Genomic DNA, 23,081 nt, shown 5'->3' with positions numbered 1-23,081 from the left:
ACCACAACTAGAGATTAGCCCCTGCTTTCCACAACTAGGGGAAAGCCTGTTCAGCAGCAAAGATGCAGCGCAGCCCCAATTAAATAAATAAAATTACTTTTAAAAAATGGAAACCAAAGCTTGGAGAGGAGACATGACTTGTCCAAGATTACCTGGACCCAAGATTTGAATCCAGGATCCTCTGACTCCAAGGTCTAGAGTTTTCACCATTTTACTTGCTTTCATTTCCCTACAATATCTGGTCACTGGACTGTGATACTCATATCCCATTCCTAGTACCAGCCCCAACCCAGCGCGCGCACACACACGCGCGCGCGCGCACACACACACACACACATGCTATCTCATAAATATGGTGATCTAGGAATGTCTTACTTAGGGTCCCCCAGATTTAGACACTGAGGCAAGGATTCTAGTGAAAGCATTGGGTTGGCCAACAAGTTCTTTTGGGGTTTTCCATATGTTATAGTTCATCAGAGAGGTGACCCCAGAAAACTCCAGCTGGGGATGGGGGAAGTGAGAGAGGGAAGGGAAAGAACAGACAGTGGATGTTCTCAAGCAAGTTATCTAGTAGAAACTAGAACTTAAGGTGGCTGGGGACGTCTGGAAGGCAGCTTAGAGCACACTTCAGAGTGATCCCAACCGAGGGGCGAAGGAGTTGGGGTATTTCTCCACCATCTACTGCAAGTCACTGGTTAAGGCTGTGTCAGCCCCAGACTTGGGCTTCCCAGGTGGCTGAGCAATTCAGAATCTACCTGCCAATGCATGAGACGCAGGAGACTCCGGTTCAATCCCTGGATCGGGAAGATTCCCAGGAGGAGGAAATGGCAACTCCATTCCAGTATTCTTGCCTGAAGAATCCCATGGAGCGAGGAGCCTGGTAGGCTATAGTCCATGGGGTCACAAAGGGTCAGACACAACCAAGCAGATGAGCATGCACATGCACACACACAGAACCCAAGACCTGGCCTCCAGGCAGATAGAATGGGCTCCAGTTCATAACATACCAACCCTATTGGTAACAAAATGCAGTGACTGGCAGCTGTTAGTCTAGAATGCCTTGAAGATTGTCACAGGTGTGGGCAGGCTCCCAAAACATCTGCTCTAAGCTAAAACTTAGGTGCAAAGACCACCCCTGTGTTTTTGGAATGAAAGTTCCACTTTTTTTAATATAAATTTATTTATTTTAATTGGAGGCTAATTGCTTTACAATATTGTATTGGTTTTGCCATACATCAACATTTATCCGCCACAGGTGTACACGTGTTCCCCATCCTGAACCCCCCTCCCACCTTCCCTGTACCAGCCCTCTGGGTCATCCCAGTGCACCAGCCCCGAACATCCTGTATCACGCATCGACCCTGATCTGGCAATTTGTTTCACATATGATAATATACATGTTTCAATGCCATTCTCCCAAATCATCCCACCCTCGCCCTCTCCTACAGAGTCCAAAAGACTGTTCTATACATCTGTGTCTCTTTTGCTGTCTCACATACAGGGTTATCATTACCATCTATCTAAATTCCATATATATGTGTTAGTATACTGTATTGGTGTTCTTCTTTCTGGCTTACATCACTCTGTATAATAGGCTCCAGTTTCATCCACCTCATTAGAACTGATTCAAATGTATTCTTTTTAATGGCTGAGTAATACTCCATTGTGTATATGTCAAAAATATACAAGCAACTCCTGCAGCTCAGTTCCAGAAAAATAAATGACCCAATCAAAAAATGGGCCTAAGAACTAAACAGACATTTCTCCAAAGAAGACATACAGATGGCTAACAAACACACAAAAAGATGCTCAACGTCACTCATTATCAGAGAAATGCAAATCAAAATCACAATGAGGTACCATTTCATGCCAGTCAGAATGGCTGCGATCCAAAAGTCTACAAGCAATAAATGCTGGAGAGGGTGTGGAGAAAAGGGAATCCTCTTACAATGTTGGTGGGAATGCAAACTAGTACAGCCACTATGGAGAACAGTGTGGAGATTTCTTAGAAACTGGAAATAGACCTGCCTTATGGCTAGATCATCGAAAAAGCAGGAGAGTTCCAGAAAAATATCTATTTCTGCTTTATTGACTATGCCAAATCCTTTGACTGTGTGGATCACAATAAACTGTGGAAAATTCTGAAAAGATGGGAATACCAGAGCACCTGACCTGCCTCTTGAGAAACCTATATGCAGGTCAGGAAGCAACAGTTAGAACTGGACATGGAACAACAGACTGGTTCCAAATAGGAAAAGGAGTACGTCAAGGCTGTATATTGTCACCCTACTATTTGACTTCTATGCAGAGTACATCATGAGAAACACTGGGCTGGAAGAAGCACAAGCTGGAATCAAGATTGCCAGGAGAAAGATCAATAACCTCAGATATACAGATAACACCACCCTTATGGCAGAAAGTGAAGAAGAACTAAAGAGCCTCTTGATGAAAGTAAAAGAGGAGAGTGAAAAAGTTGGCTTAAAGCTCAACATTCAGAAAACGAAGATCATGGCATCCGGTCCCATCACTTCATGGGAAATAGATGGGGAAACAGTGGAAACAGTGTCAGACTTTATTTTGGGGGGCTCCAAAATCACTGCAGACAGTGATTGCAGCCATGAAATTAAAAGACACTTACTCCTTGGAGAAAAGTTATGACCAACCTAGATAGCGTATTCAAAAGCAGACACATTACTTGGTCTCTAGTCTGTCTAGTCAAAGCTATGGTTTTTCCAGTGGTCATGTATGGATGTGAGAGTTGGACTGTGAAGAAAGCTGAGGGGCAAAGAATTGATGCTTTTGAACTGTGGTGTTGGAGAAGACTCTTGAGAGTCCCTTGGACTGCAAGGAGGTCCAACCAGTCCATTCTGAAGGAGATCAGCCCTGGGATTTCTTTGGAGGGAATGATGCTGAAGCTGAAACTCCAGTACTTTGGCCACCTCATGAGACGAGTTGACTCATTGGAAAAGACTTTGATGCTGGGAGGGATTGGGGGCAGGAGGAGAAGGGGACAACAGAGGATGAGATGGCTAGATGGCATCACTCACGATGGACGTGAGTCTGAGTGAACTCCAGGAGTTGGTTATGGACAGGGAGGCCTGGCATGCTGCGATTCATGGGGTTTCAAATAGTCGGACACGACTGAGGGACTGAACTGAACTGAACTGATGACCCAGCAATCCCACTGCTGGGCATACACACTGAGGAGACCAGAATTGAAAGAGACACATGTACCCCAATGTTCATCACAGCACTGTTTATAATAGCCACTTTTATTTTTTAAACAGTTTTAATCCCATGGATGGTAGGCTGCAGTCCATGGGGTCGCTAAGAGTCAGACACGGCTGAGCAACTTCACTTTCACTGTTCACTTTCACACATTGGAGAAGGAAATGGCAACCCACTCCGGTGTTCTTGCCTGGAGAATCCCGGGGACCGGGGGGCCTAGTGGGCTGCCGTCTATGTGGTCGCAGAGAGAAGGACACGACTGAAGCGACTTAGCAGCACAGCAGTCTTAGATTTATTTGTAGAACCAATGGTTTCTAAAAAATGTTGCTTTATTGCTTTTTTTTTCTTTCATTTTTTGGCAACATCATGAGACATATGGGATTTTAGCTCACCCACCAGTAAACCTCTGCATCCTGCATTGAAAGTGTGGACCTTTTTTGTCCTACTATTTTGTTTATTTTTTTCTTTCACTCATTTTTAACAAACTTTTTATTTTGTATTGGAGTGGTGGTTCAGACAGTAAAGAATCTGCCTGCAATGCAGGATATCTGGGTTCAATCCCTGATTTGGGAAGAGCCCATGGAGGAGGGCATGGCAACCCATTCTACTATTCTTGCATGGATAATCCCCATGGACAGAGGAGCCTGGTGGGCTATAGTCCATGGGGTCACAAAGAGTCAGACATGACTGAGCGATTAAGCATAGCACAAAGCCAATTAACAAACTATATTGTAATAGTTTCAGGTGAATGGCAAAGGTACTCAGCCATACATATACATGTACCCATTCTCCCCCAAGCTCCCCTCCCATCCAGGCTGCCACATAACATTGAGCAGAGTTGCCTGTGCTCAGTAGGTCCTTATCAGTTATCCATTTTAAATACAACAGTGTGTGGAAATGCAGTCTTTACCGCTGGCCCACCTGGGAAGTCCCCCTGCTTGTTTTTATATTCTTGTTTTTGCTCTGTGCAAGGCAAAATATCCACCTTGGAGTTACGATGACTGAAGCAGATTCATCAATGGTTCTGACCATTCATCAAGAGACCCTACATGGTTAGGCTGCAGTTACAAGCCCGCAAAGTCCCCCAAGAAGAAGGGTAAGCAGAGCTGTGTCATGTTTAAGAGAAGCGCCACAGGGTCACAAAGAGTTGGACACGACTGAAGCGACTTAGCATGCATGCATGCATTGGAGAAGGAAATGGCAACCCACTCCAGTGTTCTTGCCTGGAGAATCTCAGGGACGGAGGAGCCTGGTGGGCTGCCGTCTATGGGGTTGCACAGAGTCAGACACGACTGATGTGACTTAGCAGCAGCAGCAGCAGAAGAAGATAAACACACGATTCTGGCATCAGATTGTTGGGGGTTCAGATATTGTCTACACCACTTGCTGGTTATGTGTGATCCTGGGCAAGTTCTTCTTTTTATTATTTTTATTGAAATATAGTTGACTTACAATTTGTTTTATTTCGGGTGTGTAGTAAAATGATTCATATATATATATTTTATATTCCTTTTCAACACTCTCTTCCATTATAGGTTATTACAAGATATTGAGTATAGTTCCCTGTGCTATAGAGTGGGTCCTCGTTGGTTACCTATTTCATATATAGTAGTGTGTATATTTTGACCACAAACTCCTAATTTATCCCTTTTCCCTCCTCGCCTTTGGTGACCATAACTTTGCTGTTTATGTTGATGAGTCTATTGCTATTTTGTAAATATATTCATCTGTATGATCTTTTAGATTCTACCTATGAGTGACATCATATAACATTTGTCTTTCTCTGATTTATTGTATTAAATATTTCACTTAGTATGATAATCTAAGGGGTCAAGACCAGCTCGACAAGCAGGGTTTCCAAAAGCGTGATATGGCGAGAGAATGAGAAACGAGACACAAGAATTCAGAGAAAAGCGAGGATCAGAGGATCAACACCGCTCCAAAGTGAAGGTGCCGAAACTGAATCCAAGCCAGCTTTATTATACTTTCAGCCATGAATGAAAGAATAAGTGGGGAGTTAAACTATGACTCGTGTGGCCTTCAGGGCCAAAGAACAAAATGATCATTAGTCACTGAGTAATTAGGAAACAGTAATCAATAACTAATCAGTAACTAAGACTAATATTCTTATCTATAGATTTTACACCAGATACGTAAAACACGTGACTCTGAGACGCCAGTTGAGAAACAGTCTGGGGTCAGTTTTCCGACCCCAGAATCATATCTTGTTTTCAAGATTATGAACTGCTTCCTCTGGACTTGTCCCAAGAGTCTCATGCCTGAGAGCATCCAGTTTATCATTATAAATTTCTCTTGTGGCCCTTGCCAGGGGCTGCTTTTTTTTTATTCCTCCTGTCTCCTATACTAAGTTCCATCCATGCTGCTGCACATGGCATTTCATCCTTTTATGGCTGAGTAATATTCCACTGTGGGCTTCTCAGGTGGTGCTAGTGGTAAAGAACCCGCCTGCCTATGCAGGAGATGCAAGAGATGTGGATTTGATTCCTGGGTGGGGAAGAGCCCCTTGAGGAGACTGACTACCCTCTCCTGTATTCATAGGCTTCCCTAGTGGTTCAACCAGTAAACAATCTGCCTGCAATGTGGCAGACCTGGGTCCGATCCCTGGGTTGGGAAGATTCCCTGGAGGAGGGCATGGCAACCCACTCCAGTATTCTTGCCTGGAGAATCCCATGGACAGAGGAGCCTGGCGGGCTACAGTCCATGGGGTTGCAAAGAGCTGGACACGACTAAAGTGACTTAGCATACACACACACAATATTCCAGTGTATAAACATATCACATCTTCTCTATCTATTCACCCGTTAATGGACATTTAGGCTGCTTCCACGACTTGGCTACTGTAAATAGCGCTGCTATGGACATTGGGGTGCATGTATCTTTTGAATTGTGTTTTCTCAGATAAATGCCCAGGGATGGCATTGCAGGATCATATGCTAACTCTATTTTTCTCATTTTTCAAGGAAACTTTCTACTGTTCTCCATAGTAGCTATATCATTTATGTTCCCACCAACAATGTAGGAGGGGTTCCCTTTTCTCCACACCCTCTCCAGCATTCAATTTCTCTCTGCCTCACCATTACCATCTATAAAATGGGCTTGATTATAGTAGGCTCTATCTCTTGGGGTTGAGGTGAGCATCAGAGGAGTGGCTGTGACATTCTTAGAAGAGAGCCTGGCACACAGGGAAAGCTCCAAGGCTTGGCTGTTACTCAAACTCTTTGATGTTCTTCCCTTCAAGAGGGGGAAACCTAATCCTTCCCTTCTTGGGTATGAGCTGGACAAAGTGACTTGCTTCTAAAGATCAGAAAAAGGAAAGATGTGACATTGTGTGGTGACTGAGGCATCTGAGATTGTAAGAGTCGTGGTGGTTTCCCCTCTTTCTTTCCAGGATAATTCACTGGGTGGGGTGGGGGGAAGCTAGTTTATCATGTTCTGGAGACACTCAAGTAGCACTTGAGGGGGAGCTAAGCCCGCAAGAGGGGGAGCTAAGATTCCAACCAATAACTTGACAATGATCTCTTGAGAAGACCTGATCCAACTCTTCAGTTAAGCCACCTTTAGACTCCCAACCCTCAGAAACTGCAAAGAAAATAAAAATGTGTTGTTTTAATGCTGTTACATTTGGAGAGCAACTTGTTACATAGCAAAAGCTAACTGATATACTTAGAAGCAATAGTCCTTGTCAGTTTTTTTTTTAAAGAACAGTCATTACATCACAGGGTTTAAAGTGTAATGTGATAAAACCCTAAATCCTTCTGAACCAAAAAAAAAATGCTCAACACTATCAGTTATTATTGACATTATTATTATCCCACTGTACTAAGTGGTCTCAGTTACTCATCAAAGGTGTGGTACCCGTAATGACTGAGTTGGAAGAGTCAGCAATTTCATTTCAGGCAGGACTTTCCAGTATGTGTGAGCTAGTTTAGACCTTCCCTGTAGGGCAATAGAAGACATTTCAGCAAGGGAGTAACGGTCACGCTGGTATCTTACAACACTCACGTTGTGTAGCATGGGTGTCAGGCAGGATGTGGTCATGGGTGGGGAGATGGGGAGAAGACAAGGGTAATGACCTGGACTCGGGCAAGGGCTGTGGGGATGGAGAGGAACAGCAGAATGAGGGGAATGTCTGGATGTGGGCAGGGAGTCTGGGACCAATGGAGGGACTGACCTTTGGAGATTGGACTAAAGAATCAGAAGGTTTTTCAATCAAGCACAGATTCCCCAGGGGTGGTGGGGGTGGGATGAGGCGGTGTAGGGGTTTCCTGCTGCACCAAAACAAATCGCCACAAACTTAGTGGCTTGCAACAACACAAATCTATTACATTACAGGTCTGGAGGTCAGAATCCCAAATGAGTCTTAGAGGGCCTGAAATCAAGGTGTCGGGGGGCGGGGGGCTGCGTTCCTTTCAGAGGTTCTAAGGAAGAGTCCATTCTCTGTCTTTTCCAGCTGCTGGAGGTAGTCCATATTCCTTGGTTCAAAGCCCCTTCCTCCACCTTCAAAGCCAGTAGTGCAGTATCTTCTAAATCTCTCTCTCTCTCCCGCTATCACACACATTCACTCCATGACTGGATGGATAGATAGACAGCTAGATTAACAAACAATAGATAAATAGACAGACAATAGGTGATAGACAGACAATAGATGATGGATAGATAAATGATAGATAGACAATAAGTAGATAGATTTCTCTGTCTTCAACCTCTCTCTCTTCATCTCCCTCTCTCTCTGACCTTCCTTCCTTCCCACTTAAAAGGACTTTGTGAGTACATTAGACCTACTCAGATAATCTAGAATAATCTCCTGTTTTAAGATCCTTAACTTCATCGCACCTGCAAAGTCCTTTTTGCTGTATAAAGTCATATATTCACCATTTCTGGGGACTATGATCAATCTGTCTGGGGTTGGAAAGGAGGCTTATTATTCTACCAGCCACAGAGAGGGTCTGGGGTCCTGGTGAATGATTGAAGATTGAAGGTGCCTGTCATCCTTCAAACACTAAAGAGGTGACCAAGGCTATGAAATCTGGATGGCAGAGATCCTCTAGGGATGAGCGGGGGCGTAAGGAGAGAAGAAAGGGAAGGAAATGTTCAACTCTACTCAAGTGACTTGCGGAAGACTAACCTTTGTGACTTTCCTGGCAAAGGGGAAATTGAACGGACATTCATGACTCAAGAAGTCAGTTTGGAGAGGCCCCAGAGACGTCACTCAACTGTACTCTTAAAGAGAGTGTGGGGTGAGGGGTGGCTCCAGGGCAGCCCTGCCTGACTAAACTATGTTCCTCCTATACCGCAAATCCTCCCGTGGCTCCCTGTTAACCTCAGGATGAAGTGCAGGCTCATTAATACAGCACTCAAGACCCTGCCTAATATACCCAGTGAAAGTGTCAGTCACTCAGTTGTGTCTAACTATTTGCATGGATTATAGCCCACCAGGCTCCTCTGTCCATGGAATTTTCCAGGTAGGAATACTGGAGTGGGTAGGCTTTCCCTTCTCCAGGGGCTTTCCCAACCCGGGGACTGAACCCAGGTCTCCTGCACTGCAGGCAGATTCTTTACCATCTGAGCCACCAGGGAAGCCATCCTGGTTTACCCAGAGCAAACCGTAATTCAAAAAGATACATGCACCCCAGTGTTCACAGCAGCACTGTTCACAGCAGCCAAGACACAGAAGCAACCTGAATGTTCATCAACAGAGGACCGGAGAGAGAAGACGGGATACTTACATACAGTGAAACGCTACTCCACTATAAAAACAAGAACAAAATAATAGCATTCGCAGCAGCATGGATGGACCTAGAGACTGTCACACTGAGTGAGACAGAGAAGAGCAAATACCACCCGGTATCGCTTACATGTGGAATCTGGAAAAAAAAATGGTACAAATAAACTTATTTACAAAACAGAAGTAGAGTCATAGATGTAGAAAACAAACATGGTTACTGGAGGGGAAGGTAGATGGGAGATATTTGGAAGATTGGGAGTGACATATACACACGACTCCATATAAAATTGATAACTAATAAGGACCTACTGTATAGCACAGGGAATTCTGCTCAATACTCTGTAATGACCTATATGGGCAAAGAATTTTAAAGAGTGGATATGTGTATGTTTAACTGATTCACTTTGCTGTATAGCAGAAACTAACATAAGTTTGTAAATCAACAATACTCCAATAAAAATTATAATAAAAAAATAAAAATAATATGCAAAAATAAACTCAAAATGGATTAAAGACCTAAATGTAAGACCAGAAACTATAAAACTCTTAGAGGAAAGCAAGCACAACACTCTATGATATAAATCCTCTATGACCTCCTTCCTAGAGAAATGGAAATAAAAACAAAAATAAACAAGTGGGATCTAATTAAACTTAAAAGCTTTTGCACAGCAAAGGAAACCTTAAACAAGGCAAAAAGACAACCTTCAGAATGGGAGAAAGTAACAGCAAATGAAATAACTTATAAAAGATTAATTTCCAAAATATACAAGCAGCTCAGGCAACTGAATACCAGAAAAACAAACAACCCAATCAAAAAGTGGGCAGAAGACCTAAACAGACATTTCTACAAAGAAGACACACAAATGGCTAACAAACACATGAAAAGATGCCCAACATCGCTCAGTTCAGTTCAGTTCAGTTCAGTCGTTCAGTCGTGTCCGACTCTTTGCGACCCCATGAATCACAGCACGCCAGGCCTCCCTGTCCATCACCAACTCCCAGAGTTCGCTCAGACTCACATCCATCGAGTCAGTGATGCCATCCAGCCATCTCATCCTCTGTCATCCCCTTTTTCTCCTGCCCCCAATCCCTCCCAGCATCAAAGTCTTTTCCAATGAGTCAACTCTTCGCATGAGGTGGCCAAAGTACTGGAGTTTCAGCTTCAGCATCATTCTCTCCAAAGAAATCCCAGGGTTGATCTCCTTCAGAATGGACTGATTGGACCTCCTTGCAGTCCAAGGGACTCTCAAGAGTCTTCTCCAACACCACAGTTCAAAAGCATCAATTCTTCGGCACTCAGCCTTCTTCACAGTCCAACTCTCACAGCCATACATGACCACTGGAAAAACCATAGCCTTGACTAGACGGACCTTAGTTGGCAAAATAATGTCTCTGCTTTTGAATATGCTATCTAGGTTGGTCGTAACTTTTCTTCCAAGGATTAAGCGTCTTTTAATTTCATGGCTGCAATCACTGTCTGCAGTGATTTTGGAGCCCCCCCAAATAAAGTCTGACACTGTTTCCACTGTTTCCCCATCTATTTCCCATGAAGTGATGGGACCGGATGCCATGATCTTCGTTTTCTGAATGTTGAACTTTAAGTCAACTTTTTCACTCTCCTCTTTTACTTTCATCAAGAGGCTCTTTAGTTCTTCTTCACTTTCTGCCATAAGGGTGGTGTTATCTGTATATCTGAGGTTATTGATATTTCTCCTGGCAGTCTTGATTCCAGCTTGTGTTTCTTCCAGTCCAGCATTTCTCATGATGTACTCTGCATATAAGTTAAATAAGCAGGGTGACAACATCGCTCATTATTAGAGAAATGCAAATTAAAACTACAATGAGATATCATCTCATGCCAGTCAGAATGGCCATCATCAAAAACTCTACAAACAATAAATGCTGGAGAGGGTTTGAAGAAAAGGGAACCCTCTTGCACTGTTGCTGGGAATGTAAATGGATACAGCTGCTATGGAAGACAGTATGGATACTCCTTAAGAAGCTAGGAATACAACTACCATATGACCCAACAGTCCCACTACTGGGCACATACCTTGAGGAAACCATAATTGAAAAAGACACATGGACCCCAGTGTTTATTGCAGCCCTATTTATGATAACTAGAACATGGAACCAACCTGGATGTCGATCAACAGACGAATGGATAAAAAAGCTGTGGTACATATATACAACGGAATATTACTCAGCCATATAAAGGAACACATGTAAGTCAGTTCTGATGAGATAGATGAACCTAGAGCCTTTTACACAGAGTGGAGTAAGTCAGAACGAGAAAAACAAATATTGTATGCTAGTGCATATACATGAAACCTAGAAAGATGGCACTGCTAGAGAACAGACTGTGCACACAGGGGCAGGAAGGAGAGGGTGTGACGAATGAACACAGTAGCATGGAAACATATATACTGACATACATTAAACAGAGAGCCAGTGGGAATTTGGTGTATGACTCAGGGAACTCCAACCAGGACTCTGCGACAACCTCGAGGGGTGGGATGGGACAGGAGCGGGAGGGAGGAAGGGGTCATATGTGTACCTCTAGCTGATTCATGTTGAGGTATGGCAGAAACCAACACAGTACTGTAGGTAATTATTCTTCAATTAAACATAAATAATTTTTTTAAAATTAAAAGAAGAACAATGCAAACACACACACACACAAAAAGACCCTGACTAGCCTTATACTGGTCCGCCTCTGGCCTCATTGCTCCCTCATCCCTCCAAAGCTCCAGTTATCCTAAACTAACCCAAGTCTTCTGTAACGGACACTGTTGGTGGCCTTGACCAGCCACCTTTAGCTGCTGGAGCACCCATCCCCCAGTTTCAGTTTCTGTGGGTGTTGCCTGCTAACAGCTCACAGCTTCCCCTTCTGCAGACAACTGCTCTTCAGTTCAATGCCTGCACAAACCCTCAGACCCAACCCATGGCCAGTAACTGATGGTCATGAAGGTCAAAATCTCACCCCAAGGTGAAGTCAACTCGGGGGTGTTATTCAGGCTCCAGGGAGCCCTGTGGGATCAGGCTAAGCCTAGGCTCCAGGTAGGACCACCTCCTTGCTCAGCTCTTTCTTCCATCTTACCCTCCTTCCCTGCTTTTGAATTTCTATGCAGAATATCGGAGAAGGCAATGGCACCCCACTCCAGTACTCTTGCCTGGAAAATTCCATGGATGGAGGAGCCTGGTGGGCTGCAGTCCATGGGGTCGCTAAGAGTCAGACACGATTGAACGACTTCACTTTCACTCTTTACTTTCCTGCATTGGAGAAGGAAATGGCCACCCACGCCAGTGTTCTTGCATGGAGAATCCCAGGGATGGGGGAGCCTGGTGGGCTGCAGTCTCTGGGGTCGCACAGAGTCGGACATGACTGAAGCGACTTAGCAGCAGCAGCAGCAGCATGCAGAATATATCATGTGAAATGCTGGGCTGGGTGAATCACAACCTGAAATCAAAATTGCTGGGAAAAATATCAACAACCTCAAATATGCCGATGATACTGTTCTAATGGCAGAAAGTGAAGAACAAAAGAGCCTCTTCATGAGGATGAAAGAGGAGAGTGGAAAAGTTGGCTTGAAGCTCAACATTCAAAAAACTAAGATCATGGCATCTGGTCCCATCACTCCATGGCAAATAGATGGGGGGAAAGTGGAAACAGTGACAGACTTTATTTTCTTGGGCTCCAAAATCACTGAGGACCATGACTATAACCATGGAATTTAAAAGATGGTTGGTCCTTGAAAGGAAAACTATGACAAACCTAGAAAGCATGTTAAAAAACAAAGACATCACTTTGACTGCAAAGGTCCAGATAGTCAGAGCCATGGTTTTCCCAGTAATCACACATGGATGTGAAAAGTTAACCATAAAGAAAGCTGAGCCCCAAAGATCTGATGCTTTCAAGCTATGGTACTGAAGAAGAATCTTGAGAGTCCCTTGGACATCAAGGAGATACAACCAGGCAATCATAAAGGAAATCAACCCTGAATATTCATTGGAAGGACTGATGCTGAAGCTGAAGGTCCAATATTTTGGCCACCTGATGAGAAGAGCTGACTCATTGGAAAAGACCCTGATGCTGTGAAAGATTGAAGGCAAAAGAAGGGGGCAATAGAGGATGAGATGGTTAGATGGTTTCATTGACTCAATGGACATGAGTTGAGCAAACTTCAGGAGATAGTGAAGGACAGAGAAGCCTGGTGCTGCAGTCCATGGGGTCACAAAGAGTTAGAAACAACTTAGAGGGTTTGCACACAAACCCTCTTCCCCTCACTCATCCTTTGCTATGCCCTCCATCAATCAACCACAAAATAAGAATCCTCATGGCAGAGTTAGCTTTCAGGGGAGCCTAAGAACCCCTTCCCACTATTAGACACTAAGCTGTCTCCAACAACACAAGAGAAGACTGTACACATGGACATCACCAGATGGTCAATACCAAAATCAGATTGATTGTATTCTTTTCAGCCAAAGATGGAGAAGCTCTATACAGTCAGCAAAAACAAGACCAGGAGCTGACTGTGGCTCAGATCATAAACTCCTTATTGCCAAATTCAGACTTAAATTGAAGGAAGTATGGGAAATCACTAGACCATTCAGGTATGACCTAAATCAAATCCCTTATGGTTATACAGGAGAAGCAACAAATATATTCAAGGGATTAGATCTGATAGAGAGAGTGCCTGAAGAACTATGGACAGAAGCTCGTGACATTGTACAGGAAGCAGTGATCAGGACCATCCCCAAGAAAAAGAAATGCAAAAAGGCAAAATGGTTTTCTGAGGAGGCCTTACAAATAGCTGAGAAAAGAAAAGAAGCTAAAGGCAAAGGAGAAAAGGAAAGATATACCCATTTGAATGCAGAGTTCCAAAGAATAGCAAGGAGGGATAAGAAAGCCTTCCTCAGTGATCAGTGCAAAGAAACAGAGGAAAACAATAGAATGGGAAAGACAAGAGATACCAAGGGAACATTTCATGCAAAGATGGCCTCAGTAAAGGACAGAAATAGTATGGGCCTAAAAAAAGCAGAAGATATTAAGAAAAGACAGCAAGAAAACACAGAAGAACTATACAAAAAAGATCTTCATGACCCAGATAACCATGATGGTGTGATCACTCACCTTGAGCCAGACATTCTGGAATGCAAAGTCAAGTGGGCCTTAGGAAGCATCACTATGGACAAAGCTAGTGGAGGTGATGGAATTCCAGTTGAGCTATTTCAAGTCCTAAAAGATGATGCTGTGAAAGTGATGCACTCAATATGTCAGCAAATTTGGAAAACTCAGCAGTGGCCACAGGACTGGAAAAGGTCAGTTTTCATTCCAATCCCAAAGAAAGGCAATGCCAAAGAATGTTCAGCTACCACACAATTGCAGTCATCTCACACGCTAGCAAAGTAATGCTCAAAATTCTTCAAGCCAGCCTTCAACAGTATGTGAACTGTGAACTTCCAGATGTTCAAGCTGGATTTAGAAAAGGCAGAGGAACCAGAGATCAAATTGCCAACATCCATTGGGTCATTGAAAAAGCAAGAGAGTTCCAGAAAAACATCTGCTTCTGCTTTATTGACTATGCCAAAGCCTTTGTGTGGATCACAACAAACTGTGGAAAATTCTTAAAGAGATGGGAATACCAGACCACCTGACCTGCCTCCTGAGAAATCTGTATGCAGGTCAAGAAATAACAGAACTGGACATGGAACAACAGACTGGTTCAAATTGGGAAAGGAATATGTCAAGGCTGTACATTGTCACCCTGCTTTCTTAACTTATATGCAGAGTACATCAGGAGAAATGCTGGGTTGGATGAAGCACAAGCTGGAATCAAGATTGACAGGAAAATTATCATTAACCTCAGATATGCAGATGACACCACCCTTATGGCAGAAAGTGAAAAAGAACTAAAGAGCCTCTTCATGAGAGTAAAAATGTTGGCTTAAAACTCAACATTCAGAAGAACTAAGATCATGGCATCTGGTTCCATCAATTCATGGCAAATAGATGCAGAAACAATGGAAACAGTGAAAGACTTTATTTTAGGGGGCTCCAAAATCACTGAAGATGATGACTACAGCCATGAAATTAAAAGATGCTTACTCCTTGGAAGAAAAGTTATGACCAACCTAGACAGCATATTAAAAAGCAGAGACATTATTTTGCCAACAAAGGTCCATCTAGTCAAAGCTATGTTTTTTCTAGAAGTCATATATGGATGTGAAAGCTGGACTATAAAGAAAGCTGAGTGCCGAAGAATTGATGCTTTTGAACTATGGTGTTGGAGAAGACTCTTGAGAGTCCCTTGGATGGCAAGGAAATCCAACCAGTCAATCCTAAAGGAAATCAGTCCCGAATATTCATTGGAAGGACTGATGCTGAAGCTGAAACTCCGATACTTTGGCTACCTGATGTGAAGAACGGACTCATTGGAAAAGATTTGGGAAAGATTGAAGGCAAGAGGAGAAGGGGATGACAGACGATGAGATGGTTGGATGGCATCACCGACTCAATGGAACTGAGTTTGAGTAGGCTCTGGGCATTGGTGATGGACAGGGAAGCCTGGCATGCTGCAGTCCATGGGATCACAAAGAGTCAGACACGACTAAGCAACTGAACTGAACTGAACTGTCTTAAGAACTGAGATCTGTCATGGATACTCATGAGTCCCATATCCTATGTATGTTTCCTATGTAAATATCACCTCTTGAGAGGGCAGCAGAGCTTTCCAGTGTAAATATCACCTCTTCCAGGGACTTCCCATGTAACTATCACCTCCACCAGGGAGCCTTCCAGTGTAATTATCATCTCCCCCAAGAAGCTTTCCCATATAAATATCATCTCTTACAGGAAACCCTCCCTGCCCTCCACTTCAAGATTAGGGATTTCTTCTGTGCTTCCCCAAATCCCACCACTCAGCATGACCTATGCTTATAGGAAAGAATGAAACTGAAGTGTTAGTTGCTCCACTGTGTCTGACTCTTTGCAACCCAGTGGACTGTAGCCCACCAGGCTCCTCTGTCCATGGAATTCTGCAGGCAAGAATACTGGAGTGGGTTGCCATTTCCTTCTTCAGGATAACTTCCTAACCCAGGGATAGAACCTGGGCTTCCTGCATTACAGGCAGACTCCTTACTGTCTGAGCCACCAAGTCTGCTTCCTTCAAAGACTGGGAGCATCACAGGGCCTGGAAAGGGATTCTGTGGGACACCGTATCCTAGAAAATGAAGAAACAAAAGAAGAAGGAAAAAAAAGGGGAACTAGTGAATGTCCTGATCCTCCCCTGACCCCAGAGAGATGACCGGAGATTTGACGCATCTGGGGGTGAGCAGCAGAAGTCTTTCTCCTGGACTAAAGGAGAGGGAAACAGGAGAGAAAGGCCAGAGCCACTGCTTTCTCTGAATGATTCCTAGTTATGCTGGGCTCCTCAGACCCTGCCAAGTAGGGGTGATTTATTGACAATCCCTCAGAACTATACCCAGTTCAATGACTCCCTAGGATGACTCTTAGAACATGGCATATAGCCATCCTCTCAGTGAGATACAAAGCAAATCAACAAGAGGAAAGTACTGGGACTTCCCTTGTTGTCCAGCAGCTCAGACTCCATGCTTCCAAGGCAGGGGGCCTGGGCTTGATCCCTGGTTGGGGAACTAAGATCCAAATGCCAGCAAAAAAAAAAAAAATATTAAAAAACAAGCAAACAACAGCAACAACAAAAAAGAGGAACAGGTTGAAGTCCAGAGGAAATTACGTTCAATCTTCCAGGATTGCCTAGGGCCAGGAGTGCAGGGAGGGAAGGATGATCAAAAGGATGAAGAAAATTTAGGAGGAATGACATAAATGTTCTCTATCTTGATTGCAACAGAGTTTGTCAAAATGCACCAAATCTTACACTGTGAAAAGAAACAGTTTGTTGTATGTAAATCACTCTCTTGATAAAATTGCTAAGATTAACTCCAAAATGAAGAGCACCCAGCATTCTGTCAAATTATTTTATTGTGCATGCCACATGAAGAGACAAAATTGTTAGATTTTGTATACTATGTATAAAGGGACCAAATTATTTTTATATTATTTCTATTATATAAATGGATATTTATATAACATAAACGGATCAGAAGACATGTGCTTAGAGGATCACTAGTGAATTGTGTCCTCTTTTTCACTGAAGCCTTCGTTTGAATAGATAGCTAATCTTGGGACTCTCCTGGTGATCCAGCGGCTAAGACTCTGAGCCCTCAATGCAGGGGATGGGGATTTCATCCCTGGCCAAGTCATTAGATCCCTTATGTTGCGATTAAAGATCTGGCATGCTGCAACATAGTTCAAAGATCTTGCAATGCCCCAATTTAAGCCAGGCATAGCTAAAGAAATATTTTTTAAATAGATAGCTGATCTTATTTCACAACTATCAAGATCTCAGAAAGCTTAGAAACAATCTAAATGTACACTCCCTTTAAAACTTAAATGAAACAAGAAACACTAATACGGCGTGGGCTTCCTAACTGCACCCAGACAAATAAGAAATGCTCCTTGGAAGTCCTTCTTCATCCACAGTTACAACATGGTTACACCCGTGAGCCTACACAGTGAACATGTATTAATCTCATGTAATCTAATGGAACATTCCTCTCTGAGTGCATTGCTGGTGTTTGCAGGCTTTGCTGCACACCTACTCTCCCTCTGCAAAATAACTGCAGAAACTTAGTTCTCCTAATGGTTTTCTAGTGATTATTCCATCTCACGGTTAGAGGAACTGTAAATAGACCTCGTTTGGACAGAACCAAAAGTATCAACAGAAGAGGATGTGGACAAACAGAGCTGTGAGAGAAAAATAAGAAGTCTTCATATTTGCTCCCCAAGCAGAGGGTAATTAGGGGCCAGAATTTGAAGAAGCAATTCTCCTACAGCGTAAGAGGAAAGTGGGCCTCCAGGTCTGAGCCTCTGCAACTGTCAAAGATTCTGGAAGGAGTGGAACATCAAAAGGAGACAACCCTTGAGGACTTCCCTGGAGGTCCAGTAGTTAAGACTCTGTGCTTCCAACACAGAAGGCAAATGTTCAGTCCCTGGTCAAGAAACTAGATCCCACGCGGCATGGCCACGAAAGAACAAGACAACCCAAACAAGGGATAATTCTGTCCATGAGCTTAGAATACACTGGCAGATAGAACTAGTATCAGTGCTTTCCTTTGCTGGGGCTTTCCATAACAAAATCCTACATGTGGTGCTAGTGGTAAAGAAACAGTCTGCCAAAGAGGAGACACAGAGATGTGGGTTTCATCCCCGGGTCAGGAAGATCCCCAGGAGGAGGAAATGACAACCCTCTCCAGTATTCTTGCCTGGAGAATCCCATGGACGGAGGAGTCTGGCGGGCTACATGGAGTTGCAAAAGAGTCAGACGCAACTGAGTACTTGTGTGTGCTCACACACACACCACACACATGTAGGTGGCCTAAGCAACAGATAGACATCCTCGCATGGTCTGGAGGCCGGTTGCCCACAGTCAAGATGTCAGCAGGGCTGGGTCTCCCTGCAGCCTCTCTCCTCGTCTTGTAGACAGCCGGCTTCTCCCTCTGTCCTCACAGGGCCGTCCCTCTGCTCAGGTGTCCCTGTTCTGACCTCCTCTTCTCTTGAGGTCACAGTCCTTGCAGGTCAGAGCCCACCCTAATGACCTCCTTTAACTTCCTCACCTCTGTGAAGACTGCCATCTCCAAGAACACTCACATTCTGAGGACCTGGAGTTGAAAACTTTAACAAACATGTTTTGTTCAGAGACGGTGACACATTTCAGTCCATCACACTCACATTCCAGCTCTAACCACTTAGCATGTGACCTTAAAATGTGATACCCTCTTTGATCCTCAGTTTTCTCATCTACTGAAAAATATGTCTACTTCTGGAAGGAACCTAAATGTCCGTTGACAGAGGAGCGGGTAAAGAAGATGTGGTCTTATCTATACAATGGAATACTACTCGGCCATGAAAAAGAATGAAATCCTGTCATTTACAGCAACATACACGGGCCTAGAGATTCTCATACTAAGTGAAGTAAATCAGACAAAGGCAAATACCATATGTGCAATCTAAAACATGATACAAATGATCTCATTTACAAAACAGAAATAGACTCACAGACATAGAAAACAAACTTATGGTTACCAAAGGGGAAGAGGGAGAGGAAAATTCAGAGTTTAACAGATACACACTACTATATATAAAATAAGCAAAGGTCTTACTGTAGAGCACAGGAAACTATATTCAATATCTTGTAATAATCTATAAAGGAAAACAATCTGAAAAAGAATATGATGTAGAGATAGATGGAGGAATAACTGAATCACTTTGCTGTATGCCTGAAATATCATAAATCAACTATACTCCAATTAAAAATTAACTTTAAAAAAATATACATGTCTACTTCAAATAGTAATCATAGGGACTAAATGAAGTAACATAGCACTTAGCTAAAGCCCTTAGAGTAACAAAATACACAGTAAACATGCATCAGCTGTATTATCACTATTACAACATGCTACATACATCTACATCCATGCACATATATATTATCAGGCTTCCCTAGTGTGATCACTCACCCAGAGCCAGACATCCTGGAATGTGAAGTCAAGTGGGCCTTAGGAAGCATCACTATGAACAAAGCTAGTGGAGGTGATGGAATTCCAGTTGAGCGATTTCAAATCCTGAAAGATGATGCTGTGAAAGTGCTGCACTCAATATGCCAGCAAATTTGGAAAACTCAACAGTGGCCACAGGACTGGAAAAGGTCAGTTTTCATTCCAATCCCAAAGAAAGGCAATGCCAAAGAATGCTCAAACTACCACACAATTGCACTCATCTCACAAGCTAGTAAAGTAATGCTCAAAATTCTCCAAGCCAGGCTTTAGCAATATGTGAACCCCAAACTTCCAGATGTTCAAGCTGGTTTTAGAAAAGGCAGAGGAACCAGAGATCAAATTGCCAACATCCACTGGATCATGGAAAAAGCAAGAGAGTTCCAGAAAAACATCTATTTCTGCTTTATTGACTATGCCAAAGCCTTTGACTGTGTGGATCACAATAAACTGTGGAAAACTCTGAAGGAGATGGGAATACCAGACCACCTGACCTGCCTCTTAAGAAACCTATATGCAGGTCAGGAAGCAACAGTTAGAACTGGACATGGAACAACAGACTGGTTCAAAATAGGAAAAGGAGTATGTCAAGGCTATATATTGTCATCCTGCTTATTTAACTTCTGTGCAGAGTACATCATGAGAAACGCTGGGCTGGAAGAAACACAAGCTGGAATCAAGATTGCCAGGAGACATATCAATAACCTCAGATATGCAGATGACACCACCCTTATGGCAGAAAGTGAAGAGGAACTAAAAAGCCTCTTGATGAAAGTGAAAGAGGAGAGTGGAAAAGTTGGCTTAAAGCTCAACACTCAGAAAACGAAGATCATGGCATCTGGTCCCATCACTTCATGGGAAATAGATGGGGAAACAGTGGAAACAGTGTCAGACTTTATTTTGGGGGGCTCCAAAATCACTGCAGATGGTGATTGCAGCCATGAAATTAAAAGATGCTTACTCCTTGGAAGAAAAGTTATGACCAACCTAGATAGCATATTCAAAAGCAGAGACATTACTTTGCCAACAAAGGTCCGTCTAGTCAAGGCTATGGTTTTTCCAGTGGTCATGTACGGATGTGAGAGTTGGACTGTGAAGAAAGCTGAGCACCGAAGAATTGATGCTTTTGAACTGTGGTGTTGGAGAAGACTCTTGAGAGTCCCCTGGACTGCAAGGAGATCCAACCAGTCCATTCTGAAGGAGATCAACCCTGGGATTTCTTTGGAAGGAATGATGCTAAAGCTGAAACTCCAATACTTTGGCCACCTCACGTGAAGAGTTGACTTATTGGAAAAGACCCTGATGCTGGGAGGGATTAGGGGCAGGAGGAGAAGGGGACGACAGAGAATGAGATGGCTGGATGGCATCACTGACTCGATGGACGTGAGTTTGAGTGAACTCCGGGAGTTGGTGATGGACAGGGAGGCCTGGCGTGCTGCAATTCATGGGGTCGCAAAGAGTCGGACACGACTGAGCGTCTGAACTGAACTGAACTGAGTGGCCCAGTTGGTAAAGAATCTGCCTGCAATGCAGGAGTTACAGGTTCGATCCCTGGGTTGGGAAGATGCCTGGAGAAGGAAATGGCAACCCACTCTAGTATTCTTGCCTGGGAAATCCCATGGGCAGAGATTTTCACATGTCATGAAATATTGTTCTTGTTTTGATTTTCTTCAGCCATTTTTTTACTTTTTGGCTGAACCATGCAACTTGTGGGATCTTAGTTCCCCTCTCAGGCATCAACTCCACGCCTCCTGCAGTGAAAGTGCTGAGTACTAACTGCTGGACTGCCAGGGAATTCCCTCTTCATCCACTTAAATGTAAAAAACACTCATAGAAGCACTATTCCCAAAACCCAAAAGGTGGAAACAGCCCAAATATCTGTCAACAGATGAGTGGATATGCAAAATATGCTATATCTATCTGTTACATAATTAACAGATCAGCTCTTCACATTGAGTGGCCAAAGTATTACAGCTTCAGCATCAGACCCTGGTGCTGGGAAAGACTGAAGGCAAAAAGAGAAGGGGACGATAGAAAATGAGAAGTTCGGATGGCATCACTGACTCAAAGGACATGAGTCTGAGAAAACTCTGGGGGATAGTGAAGGACAGGAAAGTCTGGGATGATGCAGTCCATGGGGCAGCAAAGAGTCAGACCCAACTTAGCGACCGAACAACAACCACCACAATCTGTTACCCAACCACACTTGGGTCCAATATATTGTGTATATTTACCACAATAAAATATTATAACTTTTTACAAATCTTCAAACTTGTAGCTTAACTCAGGATGAGTTTCGATCTCCTCTTGTCCCCCTAACAAAGCACTTTTGTGCAGAACACAAGTATGTATAGAAACACCAGCTTCCCATCAAGGTTAGAAAAAATCCCATTTCCATCATGGTTTGTCTCTGCCAACCTCTTAATTCTCTCTTTTCTCTATTTCAGCCACTTTGGCCTTATTATTAGTTCTTGATTTCACCAAACTCATTCTTCATACCTCCATAAAGTGTGTTTTTTTAAAAAAAAAAAAAAGAAGAAGAAGAAACTCTGTCCTACATCTAACTTCATTGCCTGAAATTCCACTGTTAGAGAGTCATTTCTTTGGCTAAACACCTTTCTCTTCCAGGAAATACAGGGTACTGACTCAACAGTCTCCTCAGAGCCTTTTCACTTTTCATTTCCTCTGTTTAAAACACACATTTTTCCTCCTCACTTTTCCACGGTGCACTCTCTCCATTCATTTGGAGTCTCAGTTCAAAAGTCAGAGATGACTTCCCTGCTGTCTGATCAATAATAACCACCCACCACCATCAAGACACTCTCTACCCTGCTACTCTACCTCCTTTTCCTCCATGAACTTTCTAAATAAACTCAAACTGAGGTCACATCTTTGCTCAGCCTTATCTCCTGCCCCTTCCTGTTTACAGAAGTCAGTGTGGCCAGAACAAGAAGAATAATGCAAATTACATAAGGTCCTATGGGTCATCCTAAGGATTCAGTTTGGTGCCTGAATTATATGATATTGATTGTGCTTTTGCAGAATGGATAGGAAATTGGGGAGACCTTTACAAAAGTCAATGAACATGATGATACTAATGACTTAAAATAAACTGTGACAAGTGTAAAGTGCCATGCCAGCATCCACTGAATAAACCCCCTTACCCCATGGCTCCATCCTCCTGCAGCTTAAAACTCAAACTTTTTTGGCTGAGCTGGGTCTTTTTTTTTTTTTTTTTTAACGTGCTCCACCGGCTCTGCATTACTGTGGGGGCACTTTTGTGGTGACCAGGGTCTACTCTCTAGTTGTGATGGGTGGGCTTCTCATTGCAGTGGCTTCTCTTACCACAGTTCAGGGACCCCAGCACGCCAGCTTCAGGAGTTGCTACGGGCAGGTTCAGTAGTTGTAGCTTCCAGGCTTAGTTGCCCCACAGCATGTGGAATTTTCCTGGACTAAGGATCGAAACTGTGTC

Source organism: Oryx dammah, unplaced genomic scaffold, assembly GCF_014754425.2.
Source record: "Oryx dammah isolate SB20612 unplaced genomic scaffold, SCBI_Odam_1.1 HiC_scaffold_5, whole genome shotgun sequence".
In the NCBI taxonomy this organism is placed as follows: Eukaryota; Metazoa; Chordata; class Mammalia; order Artiodactyla; family Bovidae; genus Oryx; species Oryx dammah.
Note: the sequence above shows the minus strand (reverse complement) of the source record.